A 16,626-nucleotide genomic window follows, 5' to 3' on the forward strand; every position below is an offset into this window, starting at 1 on the left:
CCGACCGCATACATGATGTTCATGAACATGACGCTGATTCTGATTCTGTGTTGTCTGTCAATTGCACTTCTTCCCTTTCAGGGAAGTTATTCCTCACTGTCCAAATCCTTGGTTGAGATGTTCGCATGCAGGTGGATACCGGTTCTGCTGCCACTATAATTAATTCACAGACATATCTTCAGTTGGGTTCTCCACTCGTCACCTGTCATTCGGCAATTACAGACGTACAAAAAAAAGAAGATTTCTCGGGACAGTTTCATGCTGAGGTATCTTACAAATCCGTCGTTCGCACTGTTCCCATATTTGTGGTCGACCAGAGCAACACAGAAAATCTTTTTGGTTTCGATGCCTTTCACGTTTTTGGGTTCTCCATAGATGACTCTGTCAATATTATATCACGCTCAAACCCACTGCTCGGCCTAAGTTTTTTCGGGCTCGGCCCATTCCTGTGGCCCTTCGTGATCGGGTAAAACGGGAGTTGGATTGTCTCACTACTTCAGGGGTCTTGCTTCCTGTCACTTCCAGTGAGTGGTCCTCTCCTGTCGTTGTCGTTGCTAAGCCAAATGGTGATATTCGTCTCTATGGCGATTTCAAAGCCACTGTAAATGCTCAATGCCAACGCTTGCCATTCAGGGTTGCTAGCGCCCCTGCTCTCTTTCAGCGATTCTTGGAACAATTATTGCTCCCTGTCCCTGGGTGTATCAATTACATGGACGACATTGTTGTCACTGGCTCCACCACTGAAGAACATCTTCAAAATCTCCGCACACTTTTTCATGTCATACAGACTGCCGGTCTTAAGTGTAATCTTCAGAAATCACAATTTTTTCAGGCATCTATCACGTACTTGGGGTTTCAACTCTCTCGGGATGGTATCCATCCGCTTCAGCAAACTGTTGCTGCGATCAGTGCCCTTCCTTGCCCTACATCTGTTACGGAACTGCAGGCCTTCTTGGGGAAAATAGCATACTATCACAAGTTTTTACCGTCTGCGGCTTCGGTGGCTCAGCCGTTGCATCACCTGTTGCATAAAAACGTGCCTTTTCACTGGTCCGCGTCATGCGATACAGCTTTCCAGAAATTGAAGACTATGCTGAAACAAGCCCCGTGCCTGGCTACTTATCAACATGGCCAACATCTTGTTCTTGCCACAGACGCCTCTCAATACGGGGTTGGTGCAGTCCTTGCGCACCGTTTTTCTGACAGTTCGGAACAACCCATTGCTTATGCCTCAAAAACGCTCACGGTTGCTCAACAAAAGTATTCTCAAATAGAAAAAGAAGCTTTGGCCATTATTTATGCTCTTCATAAGTTTGGTGTTTTTCTCTATGGCTCAAAATTTCATCTTGTTACGGATCACAAACCACTTGTTTCCTTGTTTCATCCATCAACGTCACTTCCTGACAAGGCTGCACACTGCCTCCAGCGTTGGGCTCTTTATTTGTCTCGTTTCAATTATGAGATTAATTTCCGACCAACGGCTCAACATGCAAATGCTGATGCTCTGTCTCGCCTTCCCATGGGTCCTGATCAGGCATTCGATAGGAACGAACTTTTGTGTTTCCACCTGGATGTTGCCGAGCAGCGGGTTGTGGACGGGTTCGCCATCACTGGGGACAGGCTGGCGGCTGCTACGGGTTCTGACCCTACCCTCTCCCGGGTTTTACGCTGTATTCAGAAGGGTTGGCCAGATCACCCGTCCGCTAAGACTTCTGATCCGTTGCAGAACTACTACGCTTTGCAGTACCGCCTCACGGCTAGGGATGGTGTTATCCTCCTTTCCACTGACAATGCTTCGCCGCGTGTTGTGGTACCTGCGTCTTTGCGTGCTTCGGTCTTGCGCCTCCTTCACTAAGGGCACTGGGGTGTGTCTCGCACAAAATCTCTGGCGCGCCGTCATGTGTACTGGCCTGGCATCGACTCTGAAATAGCACACATGGTCGCTGCCTGCAGCCCTTGTGCGTCACAGGCCGCTGCCCCGAAGTCATCTTTGTCACCGTGGCCTTCGCCTGAGAAGCCCTGGGAGCGCATTCATGCTGACTTTGCGGGACCCTTTTTAGGTACTTATTGGCTCCTCGTAATTGACGCCTACTCTAACTTTCCTTTCATTGTTCGCTGCACGTCGCCTACCACCGCAGCAACCACCAGTGCTCTCGCCCTCTACTCTTGTTACTGATAATGGTCCGCAATTTGCCTCTTCCGAATTTGCGGATTTTTGTGCTCATCACGGCGTTATGCATGTCACGGCCCCACTGTTCCATCCACAATCAAACGGTGAGGCTGAATGACTGGTCCGCACATATAAGGCTCAGATGCGGAAACTTCTGACTTCTTCTGCTGCTGATGATGCGCTTCTCCAGTTTCTGGCGTCTTACCATTTCACCCCCATGGGCGACCACAGCCCGGCTGAGCTCTTACATGGCCAACAGCCCCGCACGCTACTTCATCTTCTGCGGCCTCCCACCTCACGGCCGCAGGTGCCTTCCCTTGGCCGGTTCACCGCCGATGACCTCGTCTGGGTACGGGGATATGGCAGGCGGCCAAAATGGAGCCCGGGCCGCATCTTAAGACACCGTGGCAGACGCCTGTATGAAATCCAGACAGGCACGGGTGTTGCAGTGCGTCATTCGGACCAGCTTCGGCCTCGTGTGCCAGCAACGCCTGTTCCAAATGCCGCTACACCACTTTTGGCCCTACCTGACGCTCGGGATCTTGGCATCTCTCAATACTCACAACGCAGCCCTCTCACCGTCATCACGATGCCAGCACAAGAACGGATGCCACCAGGAGACGTGCCCATGCAGCAACCGGATGACCATCCTCTGTCAGAGCAAATCTACTCGCCTCCTCCTCCCACGGACGCCGACACATCGCCCATGTCTCCTGTCATATCAACTGAACTTGCCGCAATGGGCAGATTGGTGCAGGGGGCCCCAGCAGATTCGACCCCTACGTCTCCTATCATCTCGACCCGTTATCATCGGGGACACTTCCGTCCATACGGGAAGCCTCCTCCTCGAGACTTTACAGCGAGTCAAACAACGCCTATGGACGTTAGCCATTTCCAGGACACCTCCATCAAGACCAGTGCAACAATTTCAAAGGGGGGAAAAGTGTTGTGACTCGCCGATCATAAGGCGCGTCCTCTACGTGCGGCACTATCTGCCAGCCATGCAGCAGCTGCACCACCTAAGCGGCCAGCCGAGCAGCGGCCGCTAGACTGGGACTCAGTGCTCATTCGAATGCTAACATGTACACATGTATTGCTTGTTAACTTACTCAGTGACTTATATGTGTTGTGTCGTTCTGAAGTATATGTGTTAAACTTGACGTTATAACACTTACACAGCCAACAGCCACATTTCTGTAGCCAGGAACGGGGGAAGGTACTACTCATATGCCACTCAACTGCGCATGCACATGAGCCCACTCGTAACTGCTAAAATGAATCTAATGTAAACAGCTGTGACGTCACGCTCATAGGAGGCAATTTCTTGTTATGAAGTATTGCATAGTCTTCCTAAAGCCTTTGACACATTTTGCTGTTGGAAACGCTTGTATGACCACTGTGTTTTGTTGTTGTATATGGCACATTTCCTTTGCAATTTATGTTTTATATTTTCGTTTTTTTTTTTTCCTCGTTCACGTTTTATTGTTGCAGTACTATTCTGTAGTAGCGAGAGACAGTAATATCCTTTGTTAGTGTATCAATTCTTACAAGTCAAATTTTTAAAAAAATTAACTGAAAACTAAAACAATGAACAATTCCCAGGATTCTAAAACATTCCAGAGTTTTTCACAGTTTTTTCCCCAGATGAAAAAATTCCTGGGTTTTTCCCGGATCTCCCGGTTGTCCCGGGTCGTATACACCCTGTACAATGAGGTAGCTGGTACCGTTCTTTTCACTAAGAGTCTTTTAAATAAACAGGAACATATTCACATTTTTGCTGGTTCCCTTTCTTTCTCTGCTGCAGCAGGGTGCGTAACTCATATGAAAAGAAATGTGTCAGTGAGTAAAATTTGGATAGTTTACTTATGTGAAATTGAAATGTTGCAAAACTAATTTTACACCTCAGACCAGATTTTATGTGCAAAAAGTTCTGCATGTGCTTCAGTACTATAACCTGCAGTTCCCAGCTGATAACGGAGACAATTTACAGCGTATTTCTCCATGCTACCTTACTCTAGAAACTACATTTCTGCCCACACCAGATTTTACAAGGGTATTTTAGATGTACAAGTAGGTTAACTTTGAGCCTCTGTATCTCAGAATCAGATAAAGATATGAAGAACTTTTCAAAGTTGTTAGAGGTCAGGATCTTAAGAATAAACTGTAAAAATTACAGCCATCTGTTGTGTGTAGTTGTCTTGGAACCTGCAGCTGGGTTTTGGTAACAAAAAAAACCAGTTTTTTTGACTATTTCTCGATAACAGATAAAGATTTTTGAAAACGGGGAGATGGCTCTTCTAGATAAATGCCTAGAGACTATACCGTTAAAATTTGAGCAGTTTGCTGCAGTTATTTATTATTTAGATTTTGCTCTTACCAGATTTTATGTGTACAAGTAAGGTATCTTGGAAATGGTTGTTAGAGATTCGAATCTTAGGACTATATCATAAATATTTCAGCCATTTGCTGTGCATAGTCATCTTGGAATCCTCAGTTGGGTTTTGGTCTGCTGGTGATGGCGAGTGAGAAAAATACTTTTCATGGGTTTTCCTGAAGAACTGCCCATGAACTAATGGTACGTTCATAAGTCCCACCAAGACAACCATGGACCACATCAAATGCAAGAAGAGCCAACTGATTTGCTCCATTTGCCTAGGAAGTGTGTAATATTTGTACTTTGACTCTGTACTGTAGGATAGTGATACTAAGATGATCATTCTGTAGCGTATACAAATGGTCCCTATCCACGGGCTATCTAAAATAATTGATCCTACCTTTTTATCAGCAACAGAGCCAATGTATGCTATCATCCACAAGAGGTCTAGAATGTCAGGAGAAAAATGAAGAAATTCTTTTGACAGAGGGAGCCTATAAATCAATAGCATCATCAATGACCTGGAATGCAATCAGGGACTCAGTATTGGGACATGAAAAGAAACTGTTCTACATGAAACTTGAAAATTCTCATAGAAAAAGAGGTTTCTTTTGTTCCTGTGGCTATAAATCTGATCTATTTAGCATTGCGGCCCTTAAAAGTAAATAAATATTTGTTAGAATGAAGTTTATGTGTAATAAAAAACATTTTCTTTGATTTGAGTGAGTGTGTGGCAGGGAGAAAGAAGTGTTCAGTAGTGACCACATGAGATACTGATTTGAGTGATGTGGCACCAGTAGTAAATAAATGTTGCTTCACTGTAGACACGTATTCTGTATCCCACTGACTGTTATGCAATTGTGATCATCAGTCTTTCCCTACGCATTTTCATATAGGTCTTTCATGATCCAGGATTTGCAGCCAGTTTCTCTTCCCTTCAGCACTTGTTTCCCAACTTCAGCCTCATGAAGAAATTTTAAAATGTTTTCAAACTGACACACTCAAATGAATTACTTTTTAGGTGTGTGTGTGTGTGTGTGTGTGTGTCCATTAACAATGTATATTGTTATTCAGAATGTATACTCTCAAATTACATGTGACCATGTTCTTTATGAAATTAGTATGAATTTGTTTACAACTGAAGATACTTCTATAATTAATGCATTATATAACATAAATATTTAAGTTTCAGCTTAAGGAAAGATGAATGATTCATAATTTTAAGTCACCATATTCTATTGTCAACAGCTCCATGGACTTTCTGTTAGCTCCACTGTCCTTGCTATTATATGTGATCTTTGTTGATGAAGGCTACAGTCAACTTTAACAAATATTGCAGTATCTAAATATGTAGAAATATTATTTCTTATATATTTAACTTGTTTTAATGAAAAGTTTAACATAAACAATTTAAAAGTACAGGAGATCACTTATTGAATAGTAGAGGTGTTGAGTCATCAACAGGCACACAGAAAAGGATTTAATCTTTGCTAACTTTCAGATGAATCCCTTAATGAGGTAGAGCAGAATCTCTCTCTCTCTCTCTCTCTCTCTCTCTCTCTCTCTCTCACACACACACACACACACACACACTCACACACAGACACACACACACGTCCGCAGCTCATAGTCTAGTGGCTAGCGTTGCTGCCTCCTGAGTACGACTCCCAGCCAGGTCAGGAATTTTCTCTGCCTGGGGACTGAGTGTTTGTGCTTTCATCATCATCATTCGTGGCAATGACTAGATTGGACCGGCAGAAAAATTTGACTGTGTAATAATTGGGACTTTGTACGGGCACTGATGATCCCGCAGTTGAGCACCCCACAAACCAAACACCACCACCACCACCACCACCACCACCACCACTGAAGTACACACTCAGATTGTTTCCAGGATGGGGAAAGGGGGAAGGAAATCAAGTGCACCCTTTCAAAGGAACCATCCCTCCATTTGGCTGGATCAATTTAGGAAAATCGTGGAAAATCTAACTCTGGATGGCCAGATGCGGAATTTTGGCCATCGTCCTCTGAAATGTGAGTGCAGTATGCTAAGCACTGCGCCACCCCATTGAATGTGTGAGGGAGAGGCAGCAGGTGCATGGACACTGGAATCAGAAAGTTCATGCAACGTATGATGACCATAATGTGGTGTTGTGGATTGGAAAGAAGTGACAAGATAGAAAAAGGGGTCACTATCAGGTTCAGGCTGTACATGCAGTGGGTTAGCAGACAACAAGGAATAGGCACCAGGAGGACTGCGGGAGTGAAGGATGTATTGCAAGGTTAACTCATGTCTGCATAGTTCAGAATGCTGGTGCTGGGCAGATGGCATGGGTTGTGAAGCAGCCACTGAACTCTAGCATGTTGAGCTCAGTAGTGTGTTCTGCCACTGTGTGGTCAACTCTGGTCTTGGCTACAGTTTGGCAGTGACCATTCATCCTGGTGCATAGCTGGTTGATGGTCTTGTCCACATAAGCTGTGCAGAAATTTTAGCAGATGGCCCTGTCTCTGATGGTATAGGATAAGTGTGTGATGGTACTCAAGTTGAACGTGCTGGGTGGGTAATTGGGCAAGTCTTGCACCTGGACCTATGCACACTGATATAAGCCGTGTTGAAAGCTGTTGGGAGTGGGAGTGCCACAGAGATGGGCTAGGATGTTGTGTATGTTTGGTGAGCAGTGGAGCACCACTTTAGGAGGGGTGGAAAGTATCATAAGTAGGATTTTCTTCATTTCCAATCATATCCATGACTGTCCAGTGTTGTTAAACATAAAATGAACATTCTTTTCAGTTTTGAGCATTTCTCCTCCCATAATTCACCTCTTAAGACTTATTTTACACCTGTTTAAGTCTATAAAGCAGAGCATATTCTATTATATCATTTGAGAAACCTGGATCCACCTGTTCACTTTGCTCTCATACTCCTTCATACAATAGTAACAGTACGCATTATGATGTTTCTTGTGTTGACTCATTGAATGATTGCAGAATCAATTTTAAAAAATGTAAATTCAATGTTATATCATAAGGCAGCAGAATGACTACACTCATATAAAGGAAACAACAGATGCCCTTATAATGTATAAAACATGAGACATTACATGATATCTAAACCTACTACTGAAGTATCGAAGTCTGATTAAAGGAGACAGGAGACTGTTACAAGAAGAGGTTAAGCAAAAAAGGCAAGCAAATCTCAAATGATATAACTGTTAATGGGTAACACAAAAAACGTAAAGGAGCAAATAGTTCCATTACAGATAGTAGCAAGTTTAGTCATCTCAGTGGATGTGCTAATGGAAAATACGGATGTACTGGTATGCATATCTGGTGAGTATGCTACAGTGCGAGCTATAAGATGCTTCTTCAAGAGATCCTATTATACGTCTGGTCACTTTGGTTTAAAAAGCTCTCCAGTGAAGAACTACATGGACTGAACCAGTCTTTTTCACTGGTGGCATCAATTTATGTTCAGCAAGGTGTGGTGCTCCCTGCAAAAGATGACAAACAGTGTGGGTGGTGGTACAATCCTCCCTGCAATGTCAGGCACCCCAACTCCTGCATCAACCTCACAGGGGGATTTCCAGGATGAAGCAGCTGGCACACTACTACATTACTGGCCTTATAAAGATGACGATGTTCCACTGGTGGTTTGAAAGGACGCCATATGCCAGAGACACCAGCTGGCCCCAGCCCAGTCACTCTCTCCGCAGCCAGGGCCAACAACTGCAGTACTGGGTTCACACTGACTTTACAGGCCCCTTCTTCTTGGGATCCATGTGGTGAATTATTATAGACCCCTTCTCCCACTTCCTATAAGTTGTTTGCCTCCACCAGACAATAATGCCAGTCACTGTGGGAGCACTGGAGCAGACCTTTGTGACAGAGGGTCCATCCTGTAGGCTGGTGACTGACAACAGCCACAGTTCACAATGACAGCTTTCTAAAGGTTTCGCATTTGCAATGGAATTAAACATTTTACCACAAACCCTTTTCATCCAGTCTCATACATGTTGGCAGAATGGTTTCTTTGTGAATTCAAACTTTAAATACTAAAAGTCTTAGGGTCTGCTAAATTGGCTTCAGCTCTAAACATTTTTCTAGCTTCTTACATGTCCACATCTGTCAATGGTCGAAGTCCAGCAGAGCTCCTTCGTGGTTGCCCTCAACGGACACTTCTGGATTTCCTGTTTCCATCCCCAGAACATGAAGCAGATACAGCCACACTGTTCCATGTGAGTGCCCCACTGTAGGCAAGCATATCTGTGCAGAAACTGGGTTGGAGCCTCACTCACTGTGGTACAAAGGGGGTGCCAGATGGTGTTGGCAGCTACAACACATGGAGTGCTGCACTTACCCCACAACCAACTCCATTTGAGACATTCTGGTTAACAGCCTCCCTCATTTGGGAGTCCAACACTACTGGTCTCGTAACCAAATCACTCTCTCTACTACCAGGTCACAGAGATTGGCCACCTGGATGTCAACCAGCTACACCAATCTTCAAATCACGAGACCCGCAGCATCCAGAAGCCTTACGGCCTATGTAGGACACTCTGGATTCAGCACCATCACCACCAGCATCCCCGGAGGTTTCTCAGGAACCTTCCATTATATCACGCAATTCCCAGGTGCATCTGCCACACTATCTCCCACCCCACCCCCTACCCCCCTCCCTCCCCGCACTGGCTGGGCAGGTACAGGAATGTGTGTTGGTTAAAGGGAGGATATATTTAGCACTTCCATGTTAGCTATGCAAATGGAAGATACAGACAAACTGAGATGGCCAATCTCTGTGACCCGGGAGTAGAAAGAGCAACAGTTTGGTTATGAGAGTGGTGGTGTTGTACACCCATATGAGGGAGGCTGTTGACCAAGGTGCCTCATCTGAAGTTGGTTGTGGTGTGAGCGCAGCACCCCACGTGATGTAGCTGCCAACGCCACCTAGCACCCCCTCCATTTCACCATGGGCTAGGGGAGATATGACATGGAGAGGGCAAGGAAAGAAAAGGATTTAGGCCAAAGTAATTACTGTACTAGAAGACATACTCTAGCATCTTTTTCCTCAGCATATTAATGAAGGATATAAAGTTAAACCAAAACTATGGAAATAAATGATCTGAATCATTTTCCTGCAGTGGTGTTTTCTCCTTGAGGAATGTGTAGGAAATTATCTTCCGTTCCATAACTTGCCATTTTTGCCAAGATCTTTCACTTGTTCTGTAGAGATGTATTTCGCTTGGTTGCAAAAGGTAACTCTACAAAGAACTGGTGAAAGAGCCCTCAATTACTACTCATGATGATTAAGATAGCCCACCAGGGTAGACTTGAATGTCACGTCCTGATATTCGCCACGTGAAGCTGAAGCTGTTAGTACCCATAAAGTAACAAACTTAATGTAGAATAAATATGGATGGGATGCTCACCAACACATACTGTAACCAGCATAGTGAGTCAGTCTGCTACCCTTTACACTAAATGTATTATGGGTTACACAAAACTGACTGAATGTTAAATGTCAATATGGACTGGTGACTTGAGATCTCAAAATGTATTTAGTGTAGTATGGCTAGTATCACATCACACACGAGAACTTTTTTTAAACAATACATATGTAGATATTCAACACACAGAAAAATGTATAATTGCATGTTAATTAAATTTACAGTATTTACAAAGATGAGATGTGTAACACCACCCATACCCGATAAGGGTACATGCAGCAAGAAATATGACTATGTCACCAGCATGTCACACGTGCTTCCACTGCTGGCAATATAAAACGCTGCCCAGAGGTGTACTCACTCTCATTTGCTGTTATCTGACAGAATCTCTACAAGTGACTATAACCACCACTACTGTTTATCAGGACTGACTTAGCCTTGTTTTGGATAGTGTTTTGGTCAATGAGCACGTGATTTCCACCAACACAAGACTAAAGTGCAGCTGTGCTTAATATTATAATTTCAATATGCAATCACAAGAAGTAGTAGTGCTTGGACTACATTAGTTTCGATAAGGCACTACTGCTTATATAATGTAACATGAACGAACTACAATATTGGAGTTGTGAGTCCGCCTTGATGCAAAACACCTTGTCATTTGTTTACTTATTTATTCCCCAAACAAGTTACAGTGACAAATATCACCATCATCAGTGGTTTCTTTAAATATAAAACATGCAGAAAATACCGTAGTTATACCATCACAATAACACATTACTACATTTTTACTGTTCGTTTTTTTGAAATATAGTTTTCTATGGATACTTTCGTACTACCTTATTTATTGTATGTTATGGCATGTTTTTAGAATTACTGTTGCTGTTTGCGGCATATTTTCTGTGCTTTTCCTGTTGCCAGTTTTTCTTAGCGTACATCATGTCATCTGCGACTGTGTGAACAGCTGTTAGTTAATACAGCTGCAGATGACATGATGTACACTGAGAAAAAACGGCAGCAGAAAGAGCACAAAAAATATGCCGCGAACAGTGACAATAATCCTTAAAAACATGCCGTAACATTCAATAGATAAAGTAGTATGAAAGTACCCATAGAAAACTCTTTTTCAAAAAATGAACAGTAAAAATGTAATAATGTGTTATTGTGTTGGTATAATTATGCTATTTTCTGCATGTTTTAGATTTAAAGAACCCACTGAAGATAGTAATATTTGTCACAAAAACTAGTTTGGGGAATAAATAAGTAACCAAATAACAACGTGTTTTGCATCGAGGCGGACTCACAATTCCGATATTGTTGTTTTTTCTATGCATACACAGACCAAATGGAAGAGTTCCAAGACAAAGTTATTGTTACTAACACGAACTATTACTGTTTGGCTTTGTATACTAATCGATAATTATTGTTGGCCCAAAAGTGAGATTACTTACAATAGCAAAATCTTTTCACATTGTGAAGAACGAAGTATGTACCAAAATTTTTGTGATTTCCTCAAGCCTAAATTTACTAGGCAAAGCAAGAAAATCATGAGTGAAAAAATATCATTGATAATACTATTTGCCATGACCAGAATTCTTTAAACAAAGATTTAAACAACTATCTAAACCCAGTGCTCTCCACATAAGAACTGCGCAATACAGAACACAAGACTACAAGTAAGAAGCCAATGTGCCGTCAGTCCATAGTCATGACATGAATTGTGGCAGACTGTAAAAGTGTGTGCTTGGTTAAGTTGGATGATTGGGGAACACTCCACAAGAGCACACATTAGTGACCTCTTCAACTACTGTCTTGGTTGTGCCCAGTACAGTAATTCTGGGCCCTTGATTAACATATTCACTGTGGCTGAAGCTTATAAGCATCAACATAATGCTTTTAAGAATTTACAATATATGATAAAAATGAACTTGCCTATGGTCAAGAATCTGCATTAGCAGAGGTAAATAAAACAGTCAAGACTTGGCAATAAGGAAGCGTATAAAATACAGTGTCATTCATCTGTTAACCAAAAATGTTTGCATTATTTACCCTACTAGTGATACACAAATGGGCTTCTTTAGGCTACTCCAGTTTGTATGATGGCATACTGATCAGTAAATCCCTAATAAATGTTATTACCATTCTACATCCTTATTCTTCACGTCTACATATTTGCAGCCCTCTGACATCCCCCGAGGGCTCCGAATTGTATTGTGAAACATGGTGCTGTGCAACATAACTATGTTGATGTGTGATAAACAGCATGCTATAATTGAGTATCAAATTCAAAGATTTTGTTCACACATGGAGCACCTTCTCTTTCGGCGTGATAATGGCATATCACACGAGTGCTGCAACATCTGCAACAATCCTACACTTTGGATTCACTGCCTTCGATCATCCTCCGTACAGTCCCAATTTGCCCTCATCCAATTTTCATCTGTTTCCAAACTTAAAGAACACATTTGAGGACTTCACTTTTATAGTGATGAAGCAGTGCAAGGAGAGGTGAAGTTATGGCTCCATCAACGAAGTCAAACACCCTACAATGACTGTATCAACAAACTGTTCTATCATTAGGAAAAATGTGTTTGTCACCAGGGTGGCTATGTTGAGAAACACATTTGCAGTCATGAAGAATAAAGACACAGAATATTAATAACATTTGTTTTTAAAAAAAGGCTGTAAGAGGCATTAATTTCAGCACACCCTCATAGTTGATGCAGTGAACAACAAAGCAGTGGATACATTTTTGAGTGAAAATATGAAGAACAGGTCTAAGATTTGTGGCTGGAGATCTGTAAGTACAGAAGGAATACTTATCTTCTTATGAATTTCACTGCAGGCCAGTAACATGAAATCTGTCTGAACCAGCCTATTGGAAGAATGATCCACTGTTCGAGAATAGAGGAATAGCAATGAGTATGAACAGCCAGATATTTTACCATATTACACTCATTAGTTCTGCTAAAGATCTCCAGATAGGACATCCAAAACACAGTATAACCTATAACAAACAATTTCAAATAAATTATTTCAACAGCAGGATGTCACAAGTGAACTGCCCAGGAAGATACTTATCATTCTGGAGGGAAGACTGTCATTTCTGCACCTCCAAAGACTCACAGTTATCTAAAGCTAGAGTTGGAACTTGCAGTGAGAGGTTTACCCATGCATCAACTTTGAGGTGCTATAACTGGTTCAATAGGGAATTTTGGAATTTTGTCAAAGTAAATTGTAATGCTGACTGAAGAAAGTTGATTAAACATCTAAAAATGACAATGTTAGATTAATCTAAAAATTAAATAAAATATAGTCTCTGCATCGATCAATGTCATTCAATCTTTATATGGTTAATTTTCGAAACATTTACAACTGAAAGAAAAGCAATGGAAATGCCTGAAAGAATTTTTAATCAAAAGCTGGTGAACATGAAGATTATAAGTTATATACTGAAGAGTCAATTTCAGAACCAGGGCTGGGAGCAATCTGGAATATGTTGTCTATAGAGAGCAAGACAAAAAGAAAATGACTACTGAAATTTATTCTTATTAATACAACATAGAAAATTATATGTTGAAAATTAATTATAACACAGAATGTGATAATGGGGAAGAGGCTGACATATAAAAGGGTAGTGATAAATACTGAGTGTAAAGGAGAGAAAGACAATAATAACTACCAATTCAGAATGAGATTTTCACTCTGCAGCGGAGTGTGCGCTGATATGAAACTTCCTGGCAGATTAAAACTGTGTGCCCGACCGAGACTCGAACTCGGGACCTTTGCCTTTCGCGGGCAAGTGCTCTACCAACTGAGCTACCGAAGCACAACTCACGCCCGGTACTCACAGCTTTACTTCTGCCTGGAAGGTAGGAGATGAGGTACTGGCAGAAGTAAAGCTGTGAGTACCGGGCGTGAGTCGTGCTTCGGTAGCTCAGTTGGTAGAGCACTTGCCCGCAAAAGGCAAAGGTCCCGAGTTCGAGTCTCGGTCGGGCACACAGTTTTAATCTGCCAGGAAGTTTCAACTACCAATTCACAAACATATTATAAAAGCAGTGCTCTTTTCTCACCATATCCACGGGACCAATGTAAATTCTTTGTGTCATTTCATCATGCTGAGAGCGGCACTCTTAATTCATTTAGTGGCAATGGAGGATATCTAGTTAAAACGTGTAACTTGGACTTCAAAGAGTCATTTCATGGGTTGAAACCAATTCCAAATGATTTTTTTTTAAACTGCTTGAAGACTTGGCTAAGCTGTTTATACATAGTAACAATTTTCAGTGAAAAAAGTTTTGCAAGATGTGTCCAACATAAAGACAAGCACTGCAGAGGTCCACAAACTGGCCTGTCAGTGAAAGAAGAAATGGGCACAATCTCTTCAGAAGTAGTTTTTGTGATGAAATAAGTTGCCAACTGTGGTGATAGACAACTTGCTAGTACAGTACATGACACACAGGACAGATAATGTTTCAGTCACAGACCTTCTACTTTATGGTAGGGCAAGTGTGGTGGAGGGGCTTAAGAAAGAGTAAGGGACTATGAAAGTGCTGTGAAGTTACTGCTGAAAAGAAGTAACAAAATTTACAGCAATGGAAATTTCAGAACTCCAGTAACAAAAACTGCTAAAGACTTAAGTACAACAAGCACCAAAACTAAAGGTTGGGTTCCAATGACGATGTATTTTAATTGTGGTGCTAGGTCAGATGATTCAAACACCAAGATGAAAGAGAGTGGAGTGAGGTTATTTTACTAGTTTTTATGCCACCCTGATGCCATTTTTTTCCATTAGTAGTGCATATACCTCAATTACAAAAAGTAACTATATTCCTATTCAAGCTATATTTTGCTAAACTTTATTATTCACAGTATAGTTTATTATTCACAGTATATTACTATAGTGTAAATAACTTGTGTAGAAACATTTTATGTAAATAAATATTCCAAATTTATGATACGTATAAAGCATGTTCACTTCAAAATTCAATCTACTAAAAAACTGTTTGTTTTTCAATTCACATATCTTACTTAAAGGCCTTCTTTCTTCACTTTTAAACAAAAATTTTTACATTTTTCAATAATGTGTTTAGTTAAAAAGTAATACTTTACCAAAATTATCATACACCAGATCTTAAAAAGCAATCCCATCAAAATCTACTATTACATTTCTGTAGCCCCAAATTTTTTTTTATTACAAAACATATAACTTTAGTAAAACAACATGTTAAATTATGAAATAACCAAGTTATAAAATATAACTTTTCAGAAAATTAAAATTCTTGGCAGTTTTGGAAATCTTCATGTACCTTAAGATTCCCTCTCACAAAATAGTACCTGTCACATGCACCAATTAAAAAGGATACTTCATTTATTTAAGCTGTCTGTTGTATCTTTGCACCTCTTACTTTTAAACAATGAAAAATCCAGGATGGAATAACAACAATATTAAGAGAAGGATAGATTGCTACTCACCATACAGAGGAGATATTGAATTGCACACATCCCCTACCAAAAAATAAGCTGCTAGACATTTAAGCTTTTGACCAAAAGCCCTTCTCCTGGAGCAGCCTTTTTTGTTGTCCCCGTCTGTGACTCCATGACTCCTCTATATGATGAGTAGCAGCCAATCCTTTTTATAATACTGCCTATCTCTCACTCTTTGTCTTTTACATTAATATCCAACAACTGTGCACAGATGTTAATACCCATCAAAAAGGAGTAAGGTGAAAGAAGACACTTGATGAGGCAGAGGCATATGAAACAGGTCGGAACTTGCATAGAGCAAGGGTAAGAAATACTTTGATTGCAACGAGTTTGTTCATATTTATACTAAATAATGGAGAAAAAGAAGAAAAATCAAAAAGTGACAATGGACATAAACACTATTAACAAGTGCACTGATAACTAAATTATAACAATTATATGTTTGCTTCCACTGGAATATGCTAACATTGAGGGATATAGATGTTCCCTTGACAGGATTTGGGAAAAAGACTGTCTCTTCACAGCAATATTACAATAACTGTTGAGAAAAGTGATATTAAAACTGAAACAGACTTTCCATTGCTTCTATAGACACTATGAACTTAGATACAATAGTTGGGAACAATCTTTTTGACGAAGCAGTAGTTTTAATAAATAAGGGTGGAGTTACTAAGAGAAAACCTGAAGTGGAACCTCATCTAATGTGTATCCACACAGGATACAAACCACAGTCAGATACTGCCAGCTCTGATGCCAATAAAACAAAGGAACTTATTGAAGAGTTAGTGACTAATTATATTCCAACAACAACAAAGCCATGTGAATCAAAATGAAAAGGAAAGAAGAAAAACCAAAATATAGCATACCCAGAAGATTGTCACTGGGAGACAAGGAAATTGCGAACAAGCAATTCGACGTCTAACTTGATCGGGGAATTATTGACTCAAGTTCACCAGAATATGCTAGTCAGGTCATACCTGTAAAACAGGAACAGGGGGACTATTGCATCTATATAGAATTCAGAAAATTAAATAAAATTATAGTGAAAATCCTTACTCATTATCCCTTATAGACGAACTTGTAGATAAACTTCAATATGCCTGAGTATTTTCCACATTACACATCAAACATTACATTCTTTCATATTGTTGTTG

At 41.1% G+C, this 16,626-nt stretch overlaps 1 protein-coding gene and 1 non-coding gene across 14 annotated transcripts in view; one reads left to right on the forward strand and one right to left on the reverse strand.

Moving 5' to 3' along the window:
* Positions 1-16,626, reverse strand: part of LOC126253413 (broad-complex core protein isoforms 1/2/3/4/5-like) — a 492,630-nt gene that overhangs the window by 319,550 nt on the left and 156,454 nt on the right. The window lies entirely within an intron of this gene.
* Positions 13,911-13,985, forward strand: Trnal-caa (transfer RNA leucine (anticodon CAA)). The gene has a single exon. It is a non-coding gene; the product is annotated as a tRNA-Leu (tRNA).

The sequence above is a fragment of the Schistocerca nitens genome, chromosome 1 (assembly GCF_023898315.1).
Source record: "Schistocerca nitens isolate TAMUIC-IGC-003100 chromosome 1, iqSchNite1.1, whole genome shotgun sequence".
Classification (NCBI taxonomy): domain Eukaryota; kingdom Metazoa; phylum Arthropoda; class Insecta; order Orthoptera; family Acrididae; genus Schistocerca; species Schistocerca nitens.